This window comes from Rhodnius prolixus, unplaced genomic scaffold (assembly GCF_049639745.1).
Source record: "Rhodnius prolixus isolate KJV_2025 unplaced genomic scaffold, Rpr scaffold_8, whole genome shotgun sequence".
Taxonomy (NCBI): Eukaryota; Metazoa; Arthropoda; class Insecta; order Hemiptera; family Reduviidae; genus Rhodnius; species Rhodnius prolixus.
The window spans coordinates 32,231,678-32,251,461 of record NW_027411593.1 but is presented as its reverse complement, the minus strand read 5'-3'; the positions used below and the strand labels follow the sequence as shown (position 1 = coordinate 32,251,461).

General features: G+C 34.0%; 1 protein-coding gene across 18 annotated transcripts in view; it reads right to left on the bottom strand.

Annotated features, from left to right (window-relative positions):
• The window catches only part of LOC141451212 (uncharacterized), a 122,230-nt gene that overhangs the window by 18,691 nt on the left and 83,755 nt on the right, over positions 1-19,784 (bottom strand). For 12 of the 18 annotated variants that reach the window (XR_012456587.1, XR_012456588.1, XR_012456589.1 and 9 more), the window contains 6 exons: positions 14,121-14,269; positions 10,651-10,864; positions 6,299-6,414; positions 3,821-4,130; positions 1,318-1,481; positions 104-361 (listed from right to left, as the gene is read on the bottom strand). The gene's annotated coding sequence lies outside the window, so the exon portion shown is untranslated. The other 6 variants (XR_012456602.1, XR_012456595.1, XR_012456592.1 and 3 more) reach the window with 6 other exon arrangements.

Below are 19,784 nucleotides of genomic sequence, written 5' to 3'. Positions count from 1 at the left end.
CGAGTATAAACGTATTTGTATATCAATAAGTATATAACAAAGATATAATAGTAAAAAGATAGTATTATGTTTTAAATGAGTTCCCAAAGGAGAGCATCATTACCTGCACAGCTTAGAGGGCTCTTGTTGAGCTTTGCGGCAAGCTGGAAAGCCCTTGGTTGACCACAAATAAGATTAGTGTGTACTCTGTAGGGCTGAATGTAATGTTGAAGCGAATGTAAGGGAGAACTGCCGGCCCAGGAACCTTCCTTACTGTTATTTACAGTCCTATTCCCTTTGTAGAAAGCCTCACATCCTACCAGTTACACTTTATAAAGTATCACCTAACCTCCGCCACTGCTTCCTGTCTTTAACCCTAAGCCTGATAAAAACATTTCCATTATATATCTAATTAATACTAAATATTCTTTTCTTATCTTTTAAAAGGTTATGAGATAAGGCAGAAAAAAAAATTATTAATAAATTAATGCCTTTTTGGCTCAAAAATACGTTATCAGCTTCAATGCTTAGACTGAGCATACTGCTAACTACAACTGAGCTCCCCTCCCCCTGGAATGGAAGATCTAGAAGGAGATTAAAGCAAATCAAGAAGTTGATCAACAAAACACAAGATACATGATTTTTAACAGAATGACTGCCAATGAAGACGACCAAAGAGGCGGGAAGGATATGCTGGAAGAATTTTAAACACTGGCTGGGTGTTACCTCATAATCTGTGCCCTCAGGAAACTTTCCAGTATACAGTATCACACTTGACATTCACAAATCTCGTTTTAGCATTACAATTGCTATTAACTGTTCCTGTGTCAGTGGCATCAGCTGAAAGGAGGTTCAGCGTACTGAAGCTTATTAAAAACTACCTCAGCTCCCAGGTATCTCAAGATAGGCTAAATGTTTTAAGATGCAAAGTGAGTAGATTTTAATGACGTTATATCCCATTTTGCTCCGGAGAAAACAAGAAAAAAGGTTTAAAGGATCACTGAAAAAAAGTAACTAAGAATCTAACAAAAATTTGCATGAAACGTTTAAAATTGTTAACAGTGTTTACGAACTAGAAATTTTTCAAAAGCTTACTTGATATCTTGCACTTTCTCAACTATTTTTCTATAGGTTTTTCTAATTTTACAAAAAATAAAATATTTTGGTCTCTGTGGGACTTGTTTTACTGATTTGCTTCAGTTTCTGTGTGCAAAACGTATTGACAACAACTTACTGACAAGTTGTTTCTACTCAGATTTTGTACCAGTTTTAAAGGCTTAATCTGGCATTACTGATCGTACACTATGATATTTAAATAAGTGTTAGACTTATATTCACCTTAAACATAAATCGTGTTTAGCAGTTGACTTCTGATAGCTTCTGGATCGTCAATCGTAATAAATACTGCTCCTTTTCTGCACTATTATCTTTGTAACTATGCAGACAATCTGTCGTTTTTTTCTTCTCCGAAGTAAATATCTTTCTTCGCAGTATATATGTATCTGTAACATCCATACAGTTAATGCATAACCTAATTTTTTTTTTAGAAAGTTAAAAAAGGATAGGTTTTAAAGGCTAAATATATTTAGGTTAGATTAGGACAGGTATCTTCGATTTACTGCTGACATAGTGGATTTATTTGAAACTATTTCCAATTCAGGATTAAGGTAGATCTTTAATAATAATAATAATAATAATAATAATAATAATAATAATGTGTATATTTTCAATTTACATAAACATACATGAAGAAAAATTACAATACAGAACACAAATGTATGGACTTGGTCCATCAGCAGAGAGGTAGATCTTTACAGAAGAATTAACAGCGTATGAAAGAAATTCTAGAATTAAATGAATGATAACCGAAATTAACATGTTCAGTCATAACGCGACGGCCTTTTGAACTGTCTGCTGACAGCGTGAAGCCGTATCATGTATCCATGAAGATTTGTTTGCAGGAGGGCTATTCTCTGTTTCTGATGAATAGGAATAGACGTGTTTTCGACATCCAACCCTTTTGTAGTGGTATGAGAGTGAGTAGTATGACGCGACACTTTGTAATATCTCACTCCCACTGCGTGAGTGAGCTAGTTTGCATAAGACCAAATATTTACACTAATCTTTGCAAGCACCTGCATATATTGTTAAAAAATTAGGAGTGCATTCCTAAGTTCCGTGACACTAGGCTCGATAATACCTCCTTAAAAAAGTAACTAGTCACTTCCTACTTTAGAGAGATCTAGAATTTACCTTTGCATTAAATTTTTTAGACAGATTCGTAAGTTTTAGAAGTTAGGATATTTCTGTTGTAGAGACGCTCTTAAAATTCAAAGAAATTCTTATTTCTTGAAGCCTTCACTCGCATTCTTTTCGATTCAAGGCTAGAGCATCTCAGGTGACAATCATAATGAGTCTTTTACAGACCATTCAACGTTTCTAAGATCTACCCCTTCTTTCTGGTTCTTGAGTTCTCTGTACATAAAGCTTTAGGCTGCTGGTTTTCTATTCAAATTTCTGCGTAATCGAAGGTGTTTTGTTCCCATTTCTCACAAAAAGTTCTTACCAACTTCCATTATCACCCATACATCTTTCAAAACCCTCTCTTCTAGAGTTCTTCGATGATCCGCTCTTGAAGTAATTTTCTAATGTAATTTCAGAAATTCATTTGAGGATGTTATTTTTATTTTTTGTACACAATTTTTTGACAATATAATTTGCTTTTCTAATGTAATAATATTACATAGAAAAAATAATAATCAGTATTATTCAATAATAAAGCAAACATACTCGCCTCACACACACAACCCGCCTTGCGCTAATCGAATGAAAGCCCTAAGGTATTAGATTACATTTCCTTCCAAGCCTTTTACACGTTCTAGCTTTTCATCTAATTGCAACAACCCTTTAGAGATTTCCAACCCCATTTCACCCATCTCCCAGCAGCGCACACTGCCCTTTTTAACTATCTTTTCTCTTAGTTTACCTTACGCTTTATTTTCACTCTTCTTTCCTTATCTCAGTATTGTGCTACGTCATCACCGCCCGCTATTGTCTATGGTCACCTATTGTTTATACTTTTCCGTTTTATTGAAGAAGTTTCTAATAACAAACTTTATTCTTATCAAGAATTTTTTTTGTATTGTTTGGACATTGTTAAAAATAATTTACAATGTTCAAGTCAAGTTTCGCAGAAATTCTGTCTGAAATCAACTGCGACTAAGAAACTTGATCTTGAAAATGGTGTACATTCAGGTGAAAAAAATATCCCAAGAATGAATCAACACTTTATATTTCGATTAAAGACTTGACTGTAACTATACGACTTATCAGAATGCATTTTTTAGGATTCGAGACTATCTCTAGAACATGAATATATGTTTTCCATTTCGATTATTTTTCAGAGAAAATGTAATGAGCAATAATGGGAAGAGGATTAGGTATGTTTTTCCCTTCAGAACCATTTAAGTACACGGTACGGTCATTAAGAAGGAGGGTTGCATTCTCTATTACTAAATATACCATTTAAGAGAATCAAATTTTCTTTTTTTTTTCAACCAACGCAGTTCAAATATTCTTCTTGAAATAATATTTTAAATTTGTCCTTCGTATTTTGTAAATCATAGTTTTAAAGTGATGCTTGTTTTCCAGATGACTGTTTTAATAATTACTTCGAATAGAGAACATAACAAATTATGATGAAGAGCTGAGGAGTTGAGGACTTTCAGAAAGTTACGAAGTACAAACGTGGAAACAAACTGAAATAACAGGTAATGAGTGCTTAATTAATAGAATAAATTTGAGAGGCGATGAGTATGTGTTGGTTAAGGCATGTTCTCACTTTTCTAATATGGTTGTTATGCAGCACCATCTTTCTTTTGAATGTTTCTCTTCAGCAAATTACAATTTAATGCTATCTCTAAATTCATATATAAATATTTTCGCAATAATTATGAATTTAAACAACTTCCAATGTTAGCGATTTACATTTGATGATAATTTTTTGGTTTTGCTAAGTGAATCCTTAGAATTTTTAGATATTCTGTTCTCGCCCAAACTTGTTTTGAACTCATATTTTCTTTCAAAATTTGAATGAATGCCATACTTCCGTGAAACATGAAAATCTATGAGTTTATTTTCATCTGGACATTCTGGAAATTACAATAGATTAAATAGTATAAGTATAATTGACATTGTTTATTATTAATTATACTTTTATATTTTCAAGTCAACGGTATAATAAAATAATTTAATTGAGAACTTGAAGAACAACTAAATATCACGAATATTGTAGGAACAATTGAAGGCATTATAGCTTTGCCTCTAATAAGATTATTCTACACCTGCATGAGTGCTTCCACATGTGTGAAAATAGGATTAGGCTTTCCGCCATCTGTAAGTTATAAGATATGTATATATTGTATATATACATTCTCATTCAGATGTTGTATATATATGTATCTGAATGAAAATTATGAGAGAGGGTGCTGTTGAATGTAAGAAGTTTAGAGATTACAGATTGCGATAAGAAATGGATTTGTGGGTTATGTAAAACTACGGATGTTGTTAGTACGTAGGAATATGTGCGTATTAGTTCTGTTGGCATTTTGTAAAGAGGTTAAATTCATTTCTATTGTATAGAAGTTTTGTTAAGGTAAAAATTAAAATCAAAATGTAGGAAATTTAAGGCTTAAAAAACTCCTTAATATCAATTATTAACCATTCACTAAAACATCTTTCACCTTACAGCCACATTTACACAAACTGACAATAATATGAACTTTTAGACAACGCCTGTACGGGTGTATGAGATTAGTGAAAGTGTAAGGAGATTTTCCAGAATGTAGGGGAACAGTGAAATAAAAACGTTTTATAGTCGAATTTGATTACGATATTCCACAAAAATATTTCTAATATTACTCATCGAGTTCAAGGAAGGAAGAAGCCCTCTACTTATTCAAATATGTCCCCACTCGGCATCCCAGTGAGTTGGTTTTGTCTTTAGAGAAACCCTAGAGAAGTAGCCGCACACGTTTTCATGCAGGTTTTATTGCATGAATTTTTGGTCGTTTTGCACGTTTTGTTAGTTTTTAGACTATGAAAACCGCAAGGCGCAAAAAACACTGAATAGTGGCTTGACCCCTTCCGCCTACGCGACACCAAACCAAAATCTTTGCGTCTGAAAGGATTACAAGTTTGAGCTACCCGAATCTTTTCCGTTTTTTGAGATAATTTTCAAAAATAACACACATACTCTTTAGCGTGGACACTCAATTTCAAAAATAAGAGGAAAGATGAAATGATAATATATATATATATACTATAAAGGTTTATACTTAGGGGAACTACCAAGGTAAGGCTGACAGAGAAGTACCTGAAGTATATACCCTCTTCCTTTTCGTCTACCACTATGGCTGATACTTCTTTGTAGTTTGTAAGAATCAATAGCATGCCTTCTTTTTGCCCAGCCTACCTACAGTGTAGTCAGAAGAGTTTTCTTTTTATACTGAAGATATCCAACCCTACTCAAAACCTTTTCAATATTGCCTACTCGTCATTTTTCTGTCTAACCATGTAAGTGACATTGTAGAATACATAATAAGATGTTTATTATTAAAAGAGATAACTTCTTTCTTTCCTCTTTAAATATAAATATATAAAACTTCAAGATTTAAAGTGTATTTTAGAAAAAGTAAATAACTGGCAATATTCTTCTAAATAGATTGATGGATTTCAGTTAATTTATTTATTGGAGTAATTGATTATTTCATTTATTATACAACACATAGTTGAGTGCAGTAATTTGTTCTGAAGAGATGCTTAAGATTGCAGTAACTTGAAGCCGCAAACTGATTATGAACTTTCAGAAGACCTCAAAAGATATACTTTCTGTGATAACTCATTGTTAAAAATTTAGCCGATCACAATACTCCCTCATTCCAAGAATAGAAGCAACTAAAAAATAGGATTTGTAAGTTGTAAAAACAAACTTCGAGCTAATTACCCAATTTAAGAAATTACTAGCGCAAGGTAGTTGTAATGGAAGTTGATTATCTAGAAACTAAACTAGCTATTGCAATAATATCCGCCGTTTATTCAACGGTAGCTATAGGACATAAAGCTTCGAGAAGTTTCCAACTTTATCTTGCTGCTTTAATAACATTTAAACTGGCTTTCAAAATTTTATCTTTTTAATTATCAATAGAGAGCTTATCTTTCATTACTGTTGGCATAAGTTAGATATTTCATTCTTTAATCTAAAATCTTTAATCTAACCGCAGCAAATCTAGACGAATAGATGACATGTGAACCAACTTACCAGTCGTGTAATGTCAAAACACATTTCTGCTGACTGCCTGTCTTACGACTTACATAGCTTTTAACACGGACTGCCATACAACATGATCAAACTTCTGCAAGGTAACTTCAGTCAAACTGAAATAATATTTGATTTCCTTAAAAGACCATAAACATAACAAAGAGGTATATTATACTACGACTAAAGCGAAATGATCCTAGTGAATTCTGAATCGTGCTCAGTGCCATAACTAGGATATATGATGGAAAACACTAGCCAGCGATATAACTCCCTAGGATTGGATAGAAGAGTGAAACTACGAGTAAGAAGATAACGAGGCCTGAGACGTATTAAAGATGCAGTGGATGATCAGAATGGAACATTGAGGTCTTGATAAAACGGGCGATTCGAAATGAAATTGTGGCTACTGACTATTCGGCGAAGGATTTCGAGATAGCCGGTCGATAATATCTAGAAAGAAAATATCAGTTTAGAAAAGGGGTACTGCAAAGGTTTCGAAGGACTTGACTCATATGTCTAGGTTCCAAAACACCAACTTGTAGAATGAAAGTTTGTTCTAGTAAGTGGAAAATACAAGAGCTTCTGTCTGTCGGTACAGGTTCAGAGGAAAGGTGCTTGTGTGGTATATTAGAACCTTTTTAATGGCATACAGAAGGAATTATTACCATTGAATTGGATTCTACTTGCTACTGACATAATATTTAATTTCAATTAAGTCAATGTAAAGTTAAACAGAGGAATCTGGCTTAAGCGCAATATTATTCTTAGGAGAATCCAATTCATCAGAAAAAAATCTAAATTCTCTCCAAAAATATAGATTAAAGTAAGGAATTAAAAATGAGTTTACATTACAACTCATTACAGGGCAGCTGGAAAAAAGATTACTACGAGTATTTCTGTAGATTACTCTCCATTACCTAACAAGGCACAGGATTTCTATAGCAATAGTGCCAAAGTAAACGTGCGCAAGTAGAACTGGCCCTGATGGTTATTTGTATTACCACTTACTTAATCTACTCGCAAAGTAAATCAACATTTCTGTTAATTAGAGAAGTTTGAGAAAAGCTATTTTAACATTTAACGTTAATTCCTAATTAAGGTTTAGTAACAGCCCTTCTTACTTTCCACTCTTCATTAACTAATAACACCATTATCTTGTCAAAACCAATGAGATTTTTTGTATTAATATGAATAAAATAAAAATAAGACCTACTAATTTTGGTTTAATTCTTTTGAAAATAGTGAGCGAACACAAATTAACACTAAGTTTGTGCGGCTTGTTTACAGAGAATTTTTAATCGGGCTCCAGGTGTATCATTAAACAAATCGACCGAAACATTATTACGATAATAAAGGATAAGTATATACCCTTTGGAAAAGGCAGTACTTCATTTATATAAGTGGTAGAGTGACATTATGGAGATCCGGAGAGGGTTGGTTCGGTTGGTTACGAAATGGAAGAAGAGGAATCCCCACCAGTGGCACAGGACCATAAATTTCCCTCATGCTCCCATTTCTCCAATAAAACGCTTCGTACTCTGCTCTCACTAAATCCTTTTCTACTACATTCCCAAGGGTAATCCGTATAATGGGTCCTTCAACAGGCACCACCCAACGAATTAAACTTGTCTCACCTGTGTATATGTAATGAAACGAATGGTGTATCACTCAAGTTGTCTTTTTATTCTGCCTTATCTGCAGCGTTGTTGTTTCCTACCAATTTATCACATTCTAATTATAAGCATTTTACATTAAACAGCTTTCTAAATCAATCATTCCCAAATTCTTAGATTATATTTATTATTAGCTAAATTCAGAGGGATCTTTTACTACCGCATAAACATTTAAAGTATATGAATTATTACCGAAAACACAGGTTTTAAAATAATCTCGAACGAATACAATTTTTTTTGAAAACAATCACATTCTCTTTCCTTCTGAGTCTCTACAAATGTGTACGTATTGTTTTAGTTAGATCCTCTACTAGATATGTTTGTATGGACATAAGACCCAAGAAAACAATTTGAGATTCAAAAAGTAAATGTTCTAACTCGGAAGTTACCTTTCCAAGTTTCTATATTGGAAAACAATAACAAGTCGTTGTCTCCGCCATTTCTCTTAGATAAATAAAGAGAATCGTTAAAAGGTCGCTTTCAAGTCCGGCATTCTCTGCTTTTCTTCTAATAAAGACCACAGTAAGCAACCCTTTCGAAATTTCAACTTGGCATGTTAGATAAATGTCTCTTGGCAACAATTCAGAAGAACAGGTGGGACTGAATTTGGTAGAAAGGTTTAGTTTACTTCAGAAACTGCGTGGTTTCATACGAAGAATTTATTGTTCCAGCTCCAGACTGTGAACCCAGTGATTATTACTTAGTGAATGATTCCCAGATAGCGGATAAAGCTAATTGGTATCAATTGGATGGACAAAAGTAATGCCAATTTTAGTTATGATCTATTTTTATTTTGCCGAACTTTCGACCTAGAAACTAGGCCATCTTCAGGGCTTAATGTCTATATAATATTTTTACATGGTTACTGTTATATTATAATATCGTTATATTATATAGGCAATAAAGTAAATCCATTTTTGTAAACTACATTACTTTCTCAAATTCATTTTCTACCTTGGGTTGTACATCGACAAAAGATTAACGTGGAATCCGCACACCAAACTGAAAAGACTTGAACTCAACCGAGACGAAACAAATGTTACTGTTACGACTAATTGGCAGACAATCTAAGCTACCACTGGAACATGAAAGACTAATATACAACAGCGTACTTAAACCGATCTGGACCTACTGACTTGAACTGTGGGGTTCAGCCAAACTTTCCAATTTACAAAAAATACAGTCCTTCCAATCAAAAATTCTCCGTCAGATTACGAATTCTCCATTTTATGTCTCTAATTCTACCCTCCATAACGACCTCAAAATCACATACTTAACTGAATCTAAATCTAAATATAGAAAATTCTTTGACTCTTTTCCATTCTGTCCTAATCTTTTTGTTCAAAATCTTGCCTCCAAAACGATTCCAGATCATCCCCCACGACGACTGAAACGCTGTTGGCCTCGTGACCAGCTTCAATAGTGCAAGAAACTCCAGCGAGAGTGTTGCCAGTGGGCAGCTTCTCTCCTTAAGCTGATCCAGTCATGAAGTCTTCTTTTATCATATTCACTGATTACATTTTACTCTTTTTGCAGATTGTGAATAACAAACAATTTTTAAAAAAATCATTTTAATACAATTATTGTAACTACATTATAAAATATGTTCCACAGCCCTGAAGATGACCTAGTCCCTAAATCGAAAGCTCAGCACAATAAAACAAATAATAATGACTGAAATTGACATTATTCTTTCTTCATTCTGTATAAATAAATAAGTCGCCAAAAACAATGAACAGTAACTAATTGGTAACTGTTGTATCTAGGTTTTATTATTTTCACAATTTCTTAAAGTTTTTTTTTTTTTGTTCGGGCTTCAACTTTAATGCTTTTGCGACCCCTAATATATGGAACTAAATTCTGATAAGAGAACCTAATCTAAAAGTAATAGAAATCCGCCCATTCTCCTGCGTAAATATTTTTAACCGTTTCCGCTTGTTTCAAACCAAGTTTGGCAAAAGCTAGATGGTAAATCTAATTTTGTAAGATAGCATAAGGAAAGAAGTTTCTCTAATCTCAGAAAAGCGTTATCTTTACGATATTATTTTAGATATCACGCATAAATATCTATCATCACCAAAAAGGTGTTCACAATTGATTTTATTCGACAATTCATAAACATACAACTTAAACCTAACCTATCTTTCTCTTCACATTAATCACCATATTAACTGTGTGATGTACTGTTAATACTGAAAAAAAAAAATAAAATAAAATAAAACTACTAATAGATACAGGACGACCCAATGTTTGCAGTAAAATTTCCATTCTAAAGTAGCTAGTGAATCACAAGGCCAACTTAGAGGAAAGCGCACTGTTTCTTGCTTTTTTATGCTGACATCCCTTGGTCTGCTAGCATCTACCCTTTTTCTTGGTTAGTTGTTTCTAGTCCCCTCCTTGTACTCCCAATCAAAGCAGCAGTAAACATTCGATTGAGTGTATATATACCCACAGTATAGTCAGCCTCAGACATCTTATATATATATATACAGCTGCACACATAGACATACCCACAGAAGATATATGTATAAAATACAGTGCACACATGTATTCTAAACTAGAGATAGAGGAGCGAGCGGGACGCTTTCAGATTTATCTTCCCCACAGATTCCAACTCTCTCCGTATAGAAGGATTTTTTATTTCTCTTTTATTAAACTTATTTGTGCTTTCCAACTTACCAGCTTTATTTCGAATACAAAACAGTGTATCCTGGCTGTAATATAATACTCTTCTCAGCATACAGTGCTCTCCCACCGCGTACTCACGATACTGAATTGAGTTTTTCTATCTTTATTCAATTTTATTCTCGCTTTTTTTTTTTTTTTTAAGCAGTAATTTAGTGTGATTCACACGGCTTTCTCTTATCACATTAAATTTCTCAAAAATTGGAATCTGTAAATGAAAAAACACAATTAGAGAAGTTAACTTCACTAGATGTACACTAGTTACCAATTATTATTGTATGAGATTTGTCCTAGTAGCCACATGGGATAAGGAAAGGAATAATTCCAGAATAAACAAAAATTAGTAAGTAAAGTTAAGTATAAAATATGGGTGGAAGTGAATAATAATACTTTTCAAAAAAAAAGTGATACATCATTTTAAATTGGGCGCCGCCCCATTAGAAGAAAACTGGGACCACCACGGCACTGCTAGGATTAGTCGGCTTAGCGTACGGACGACTAGCAGGTAGACCTTCTTACCGGGTATTTCTTTAAAAAATTATGAAACTGATTTTTACAGAAAAATCACATTTAAAAGACTAAGATTAAGAAAAATGTAAAATTTGTAAGAAAATTGCACCAAAACAAAAATATTTGTTCCAATTAGTCACCTCATTTTCTCGATCTTCTCCGCTTATTCGAATTTCGTTTTTATTCTTCAGTCTTCTCGTCTCGCGCTCGCTTTCCAACGTTCAATATTACAAATCACTTTCCCCCAGAGCACCATTCAAATAGATACTCTCTGAGAAAAAGATTCGTACTGAATGATAGGCCAACAGTATGTCACGCCCACGTACCAACTCTCTAGAATTTAGAATTAGAATTAAAAAACGGGACAAGAGGCTTACTGTGCCAGCCCCTTTTGGATCTAGTGGACGAACCCTTCCCTACTAAAGAGGTTGAGGACTAGTTCTCTTTGCGCTACTATCTCCTTTGGTTTTAAGGTTCTAAAGGTTTCATAGCACAACCGCACGATTGCGATACAATCGAACAACAGGTGAGAGCTAATAAGCCCCACCTTGTGCAGATGCTTCCTGAACCTAGAGTGCCTCGTGCATACTTCTGTAATCAGAGTGATTACACAGGATCTCTTTGGTTCTTTGCTTACACAGCCAAGCTTGTTTAACCCCAAGACACATCACCCAGTTCTTATCGTGTCTCCCTCCAGATCCAATCTCTGAGAACCGCACGAAGCTGAGAGCCCTTGGTGATCCCCCAGGATAGGCTCCAGGCCGATGAAAGGAGTGTTAGCTCCAATCCTGGCCAGTTCATCAGCTGTCTCATTCCCCTTAATCCCCACATGACCCATTCCAACCGAACTTTATTGTGCTGAGCCAATAGTTCTAGGGGCTTTCTGCATTCTCAGACCAGGAAAGAGGTAATTCTGAAGGAAACAAGGACCTTCAGTGCAGCCTGGCCGTCCGAAAAGATGTAGATCTCCCTATTTCTAGGATCCATCCGCAGGTTTTCCTCAGCACATATTTGAATTGCAAAAACTTCGGCCTGGAAGACGGCGGTGTATCTCCCAAGAGATCTCTCAATGGGTAACTCGGGTTTGACCCCATAACACTCCAGCCCCAGACCCACAGTCCATCTTGGAGCCATCGGTAAACCAAAATGTCTCCCTTCTGGCACTGTTCACCCTCCATTCAGTCCTCGATCTGAAAAACACCTGAAACGGAGTCTCGAAACCATCTCTAAATTGCTTATAACATGGATTTATGGGTTTCGAAGGGGGTTGAGCATGTGCTTAGATGGTAAGCCAATAGGTTACAAGAAAACGAGGCAGAGCTTGCCTGGATCAGGTGGGACGAGATGTTAAGCAATGGCTGAGAATCAGATCGGATTCTGGACTCCTTTTTTTTGCTGTTTTCAAATTTTTTTATTAAAACAAAAATGAAACTGTGATCTGGTACATAATCCTTCAATTCGATTGGATATAATTAAAAATTCACAGTAGCTACTCGCTGAAGGTCGGAGAAAGTATAAATTATTGAGATAATTTTTTGGTGTGAAAGAGGATGATATTTGGTTTGAAGGTGTAAAGGACTTATTTATATGTCTCATAAGGTAGGTACACTGCACGATTTTGTGTTAGTGCTAAGTCTTCTTACTCACTCGCACTAGAAGCATGTTGGCAGGTCTGTTTGTATACTTTACGAGTATAGAGAATTGATTTAGGTAGAGTGAGCTGTGCAGGTAATCAGAGCCCGTCACTCTAATCCTGTTAGCAGTTCAACTCTCAGCTCTTAGTACAGCATACATCGACTCAAACCTTCCCAACTAACTCGATATGAAATTAATTCTGTTTAACAATTTTCCTTACTTAAAAGTACTAGTAGACACACACTGCCAGCTTACTCTCTAACAATGTTTACAGATTGTTTTTATAAGCAAATTATTAAACAAAGAAATCATAAATCCGGAGGTAATGAAAAACTCTGTTTCATATATTTACTAATAATCGAAAGAGTTGAAAGTTTTATTTTAAATTAAAAAAAAGAAGATTTTATGCGATTTATTTACATTAAAAAAAAAAAGTTGTTTACCTGTCCAGTCAGATACTTAGTTTTTGATTGAATGAATTCCAATCGAAACATACATGTAACTTCATATATCATCTACATAGTTTAAATGTTTAACATTTTTATAAATTTAAATGAACAGATAAGAATAAAATATTGATGCTGATCGAGATGTACATCTAATTTTAATTAACCAACTAATGGAGGTTTCTTCAGAGGATGGAAGGAACAAAATATAGCACTGAACAACTGTGAAGTTAGGCGAACAGATCTTGGAAAATTCCTGTCAATCAAGGTTTAAGGTCTCTCACCAATTCCCTTCAAATTTGTAAATAAAAGAGGCTTTACTAGAAGCGTTTCTGCAAAAGCATGGATGCTCAAATTGACAAAACTTTTGCATTTCTTTTATTTGGTGACGATCAGGTAATTACTGCTAAGAATGGTGATAACGAAGTGCTGAGGAAGATGAAGGAAACCTCCTGAAAGAGATATGAAGTGAATGGGTAGAAAACCGAATAGTTTGTCCTGCTCTAAATTGAAGATTCATAGAGCAATAAAAAGATCGACAAAAGATGAGTGCCGAGTGCCGACGACCGCAGATGTTGACACAGTTATATTAAATAAAATAATAATAACAATCGTAATTACATTGTATATGTAAATGAGAACATTTTCAAACTTTATTTCACCTAGCAAATAAGGCTCTGGAATACTGAACAGTAGTATATGAGAAAACCAAGTTTCGGTGCTCCACATTATCAAAAATACCATGCAGCTAAGAAATTTTCTTGAGTCCAAAAGTTTGTTTTATTTAATTGCATATTCGACTTGTAAACTTTTTTTTTACGGCTCTTAATGTTACATAAAGTACAGCTTTCGGCAATAAAAAAAAACAATTACTTCTTCACGATGGAATTTCTCCATTAATCTTTCTTCAATAAATCCACCATCTTGAAATCCATCCTCTAGCTGTAAACTTTGACCTCCATTAAGTTGTGGAAAACAAAAAATCTTCTTACAAGTCAAAGTCCCAGTTTGCCTGGAGGAATCTGGAACAAAAGAAGATGAAGGTACTTTTAAAAAAAAATTTACAAACAACCTTTAGGATCACAACCAATGAGACCCAGCTGAAAGGTGTGCATGAACCCTACAGTCTTAGTTTACCAATTGTTTCTGTTGTCAAAATATAGTTGTTCACAGAATATCAGTTGAAAATAAATTTTCATTGAATACGCATGCTCCGTGCAAAAAATAAGTGTTTGAGAAAATAAATCAAGAGTTTAAAGAAGAATGTCTAAAAAAAGCTTTCCATTCAACCTTTCACTCTCTGTACAAAGAGCTTAAATTAAGTTTGGTTAAGCATTATATATCTGATGACAATAATTTTTATCTAATGAGTAATATTTTTAAAGCAAGAGGGCAGCTTCTTAAATTAAATTACAACATAACGCGTACAGAGGCACAGCATTACTGTTCCATGTGTAATTTGGGGGCTGTGGAGAATGTTTATCACTTTATAGCGGTTTGCCCAATTATGAGGGAATTTAGAGTCAGGTGTTTTGGCAAAGTAGAATTAAGCATGGCAGAACTAATAGATCAATTAAATGGAAAAGATTGGCTATTGTTAAATAAATTTATTCATTCAGCTGGTAATTATTTTGCATCAACATTTGGACATTACAAAGCTATCCGCAAGATGGGTGCCGCGATTGTTCACGCTTGACCAAAAACGAAATCGTGTGAAGTGTTGCAAGGACGGTTTGCAGCTGTTCCAGAAGAATCCGCAGGACTTTAAGCGTCGTTTCGTCACTATGGATGAAACATGGATACATCACTACACTCCTGAGACCAAGGGGGAATCTGTGCCAAAAAAGGCGAAGACCGTTCCTTCGGCCGGAAAGATTATGGCGACTGTCTTTTGGGATTCGCAAGGAATAATCCTCATCGCTTATCTGGAAAAGGGTAAAACTATTACAGGTGCATATTATTCATCGTTATTGGACCGTTTGAAAACCGAGCTGCAAGAAAAACGCCCACGATTGGCCCACAAAAAAGTCCTTTTCCATCACGACAACGCACCAGCTCACACCTCAGCAGTTGTGGTCGCAAAATTAATGGAAATAGGGTTCCAACTCGTTTCACATCCCCCCTATTCTCCAGACTTGGCTCCCTCGGACTACTATTTGTTCCCCAATATGAAGAAATGGCTGGCGGGAAAAAGATTTTATTCAAACGAGGAGGTGATTGCAGAAACGAATGGCTATTTTTCAGACTTGGACAAATCCTATTATTCGGAAGGGATCAACAAACTAGAGCAGCGTTGGACGAAGTGTATAAGCCTAAAAGGAGACTATGTTGAAAAATAAAAAAGGTTTACCCCAAAAAATTAAGTAGTTTTTATTTTTGCACGGACTTTTAAACGACCCTCGTATGTGTATGTAAGAAAGAGTATTTTTATTTTAATTCTCTTTCTTCACTATTTTTGTACAAACAGAATTTATAATTTGTATTAATTTTACATTTTATTTTTTATAATGTATTTTGTGAAATTCAATAGATGGTATGACTCATAATTAGTGTAACTCTGCAGATGGACTATGTCCATGCACTTTAAGGTTTATTTTTTTTTTCATTATGTAAATTTTATTATTTAAACAATTTATTATTATTATTATTATTATGCTTCGTGCAAGCCTCGGTATCTTCTCTTTAGGTTATATCTGGAATTTCTAACTATATTAATTAGCACATACTTAATTAACCACCTTTGTTATTGACGGCAGAGTATTGGCATAACGCTACATTACAATCTCTTTTCTGGTCTAGTTCATTAGAACTTCATAAGAGAAATATCATTCTGAACCGCGTATCATTACGAGCCATTTATGGCGATTAAATTAATACAAAAACTAAAAATTGAGATTCCACTCGATATTCTACTAAAATTCATTTAATAAAAACAAATATCACGAGAGAATTGAAACAGGAGTTTTGCAAATTATCTGACTCAAATTTAGATTTAACATATAAATGTAACTTATTTTGCTTGATTAAACCACGCAACGGTTCATTTTACTTTTTTATTTTACGTTGCACTCATTAAAAAACAGATTTTATCATTAATTTTAAAAAAAGGTCTGATATGAAAGAGAGGTCTCTTTACATTAACATCGATCTGGTTTCGTAGAATGCCTTCCTTTTTTTCCTTTTTGAAAATTAAATTAACGACTAGCCACCAGCATCATTTTTAGTTACTAGATTTAATTACGAAACCTGAAAGAAATTTTTTTTTCACGTGATTATCAGTTTTTATAAAGTTTGTACTAGCAGTCTTGCGTACAAAGGTATACCACGAGAGAGAGATTATTAAACAGTTCTACTCGCTTCACAAATGTATAATTTTTGCAATTTTATGGAACAAAATTTTTAAAAAATAAGTAAAAATAAAGTCACGTAAGTTAGAACAGATATTTAAATAAAAAATATATACATATAAAAACCAAAAACGTAAGAAAGAAAAATTTAACAAAATGAAATGACAGCAAAAGAAAAGTAAACACTGGCGTCTAATCAAAAGCCAAGGGTCAATCTGCAGAGCTGAGTTTATTTATTTGTGCTTTGATAGATGTCGATAATGCGTTCACTACGTCAGTTAAAACAAGGCGAAAAGCTTTAACATCGTAATAGCATCTCTTCAGAATGCGAAAACATTTGGGAATTCAAGAAAATAAAGTGAGAAGCTAAATACAAATTTTACAACTGCTTAATCTGTCAATTTCTAATATCCTGCTCTGAAATTTGGATCACATCTTAAGCAGATGTGTAATGTGGCTTTCTTGACTTTCGAAAAGAGATTGTTTAACAAATCCAGATAGGGTAATGCTAGCAGGTGGATAGGAAAGAAGATCTCGAATGAATCGAAAGATATGAGATATTTAAAGAAATCATTGTGATCACATTTATGTTAGCTAGACCTAGATGATAGGGACAATAGAGCGGATAGAAAACAAGAAATTACAACTGAACAGCTGTGTGGGATTCGAAGGTATAGCTGGTGAAACCTTAACTAAGTTTTTGTAACTGAGGACTAATTAAGCAGCACAGAATAATCTTTCGACAGATTGAGTAGGCCTGAAGACTTGTAAGTAAATTTAGGTCTAATCAATAAATAAGTGATACTGAAGCAACAGTTGGATGATTGTGCGGGTGAGGATGCTGATAGTGGAGTTCATTATGTCATGAAATTTAACAAAATTAAACAAACTCTTATCAAAATCCATTTTGAAACTTCCAGTTCATTTTATAAACTAACGGAGCTAATTCGAAAATGCTTTAGAAGTGAAGGTATTAATAACAACTTTAAGAAAGAACCGAACTGTACTAGTTCTGGACTTGAGGATTAAGTTTCTGTAAACTAGAAAACCAGATCTGGTGATCACTAACTTCCATTAATTGGACCGTTAATTTCAGACTATGGTTTGTTGATACAAAATATTTAGTATCTGACTACTCTAACTTTCTAGAACCATCTAAAAACAGCCCGATCTGATGTTTTCTTAGAGGGTTCGTAAATTTTGAAGAAAATAACATCTCTGAGACCCATAGCCTACTATCTTTTTATTTTCTAAAAAGTTAACAATTCTAGCATAACAATAACAGCTTTCTGTATGTTCTTTTCTGTAATACTCATATATAAAATCACTATAACAATATCTATCATTTATTTTTCTAAAAGTAGTCTTTCACAATAACAGAAAAATATATGTATAGGATAATGTTAAGTTAGTAAGTATATTTGCAATATACAAACTTGGCCAATGTTCACTGAAGTAAGTTTTTATTGGAATCTGGCCAATAAGAAAAACTCTACCATCTCTGAACATGCCAAGTTAAAGTTAAAGCAATTGCCTAAATTGAAATAAAAATTTAATATAAAATTGGGGAAGTTATTTATTTTTATTAGATATATTTCGAATAATTTTTTTCTATCTTTAAGTATAACTCAAGACCCACAGCTTCCTACAGTGCAGAATCATGGATTCCCAAAGTAGTAGACCAGTAGTTTTAGAGAATCTTCAAGAGGGGAGTAATGAGACGTAAATTCGGACGCAAGATACGTGGCGGATTAGGTCCCACCAAGAATTGCGACGACCTGATAGGGCATGAAGATGTACGTATCATTAATTGAAAAATTTATAAGCTAGCTTGCACATTTGAAAGACTATCAGATGAGAAAATGGCCAAGAGGATAAGAAGAGAGGTATTCCAGATAAACAGGAAAAAGAAAAACGCCCGAGGAAAAGTCTGGAGTAGAGTCTTAGAAAATGATCTGCCTAAAATCGGAGTGACCGAAAGGAGATGAAAAACTCAAGCCAAAGTTCTCCTTTGACTAAGGGCCAGTTAAGTATGTAAGAACAATTTACTTATTTACAACTGTAAGATTTATTAACGAATTTAACATAGTAGTTTAATAGACATTCTCACTAAATAGAACTGTGTAGGGTACTTACTTCTTTGTCATATGCTTTCTTTTAAAGGAACTTATTGAAAGAGCCATAGATAAGCAGAAGTAAATCAAGAAATTATTTGAGTATCTCTGTGAAAAACTCGAACGCATTAGATAGGAAAGAATAAATCTCTCAATAACAATGTAGTAGCAGAAACATGTGCTAACTCTCCAAGGAGAAAGAAAAGTAGATATTCATTCGAAAAATCGCTTAGCTGTCACAGAAATAAATAAATAAATAACACTTCCCAAAACACATACCATATGGTCAAAGATATGGTGGCCAGTACTGTCAATAAATTAGAGTAGATCTTTGTTACAAGTGCCAAAAACACAGCTGATCGCTACTGCGATTTGTTCACACGGTCAAAAAAAACCTTCCCAACTGACAGAATTATCTCCCTCAGAATATGGTACAACTCGGAAGTTGTCCTTCAGCTGCATGAAGGTATATTATTTATTTCTCAAATCTCTTATCAATTAATATCGTTTATATTTTGCGGATGCTCAGGGGGAAACACTGGCAGGTATCCAATAAAATTCGTTACAGTGGACTTCTGTTATCGAGAGATCTAATCCTCTTGAATTTCTTTTCTTTTTTTGGGGACTTATTTATTGGACATCTCTTTACAATACTTTTATACACATATTGATGCAAATATTTTTGCATAACGTCAATATTCACGAGTAGACAGCAGCTGTCCCATCCATTCTTTTGTTGCCATGAACAATTTCTCTCGTAATTTTTTCTATAAGTTCTTAATCATAATTTATAATTGTAAAATTATTAAAAGCAGATTTTATCCATTGTAGAAAGCGTTTTTGTTTTTTATTTACTTTATTCAGTATTGCGTACGTAATATTTCCAACAAGCTTAAAATAGTTCCTAGTTATACTCGTATATTTCTCTACAAATATAACCCTTACTTCTGGATAACAAATATCCCTCTGTAACTTAACCGCTTGCAACTACCCCACGTATATTTTAGAGATCTAAAATGGAGCTTTAATACTTTAACAGAACCCCAGTCCAAAAGTTGTGGCTTTTAGTCGATGTA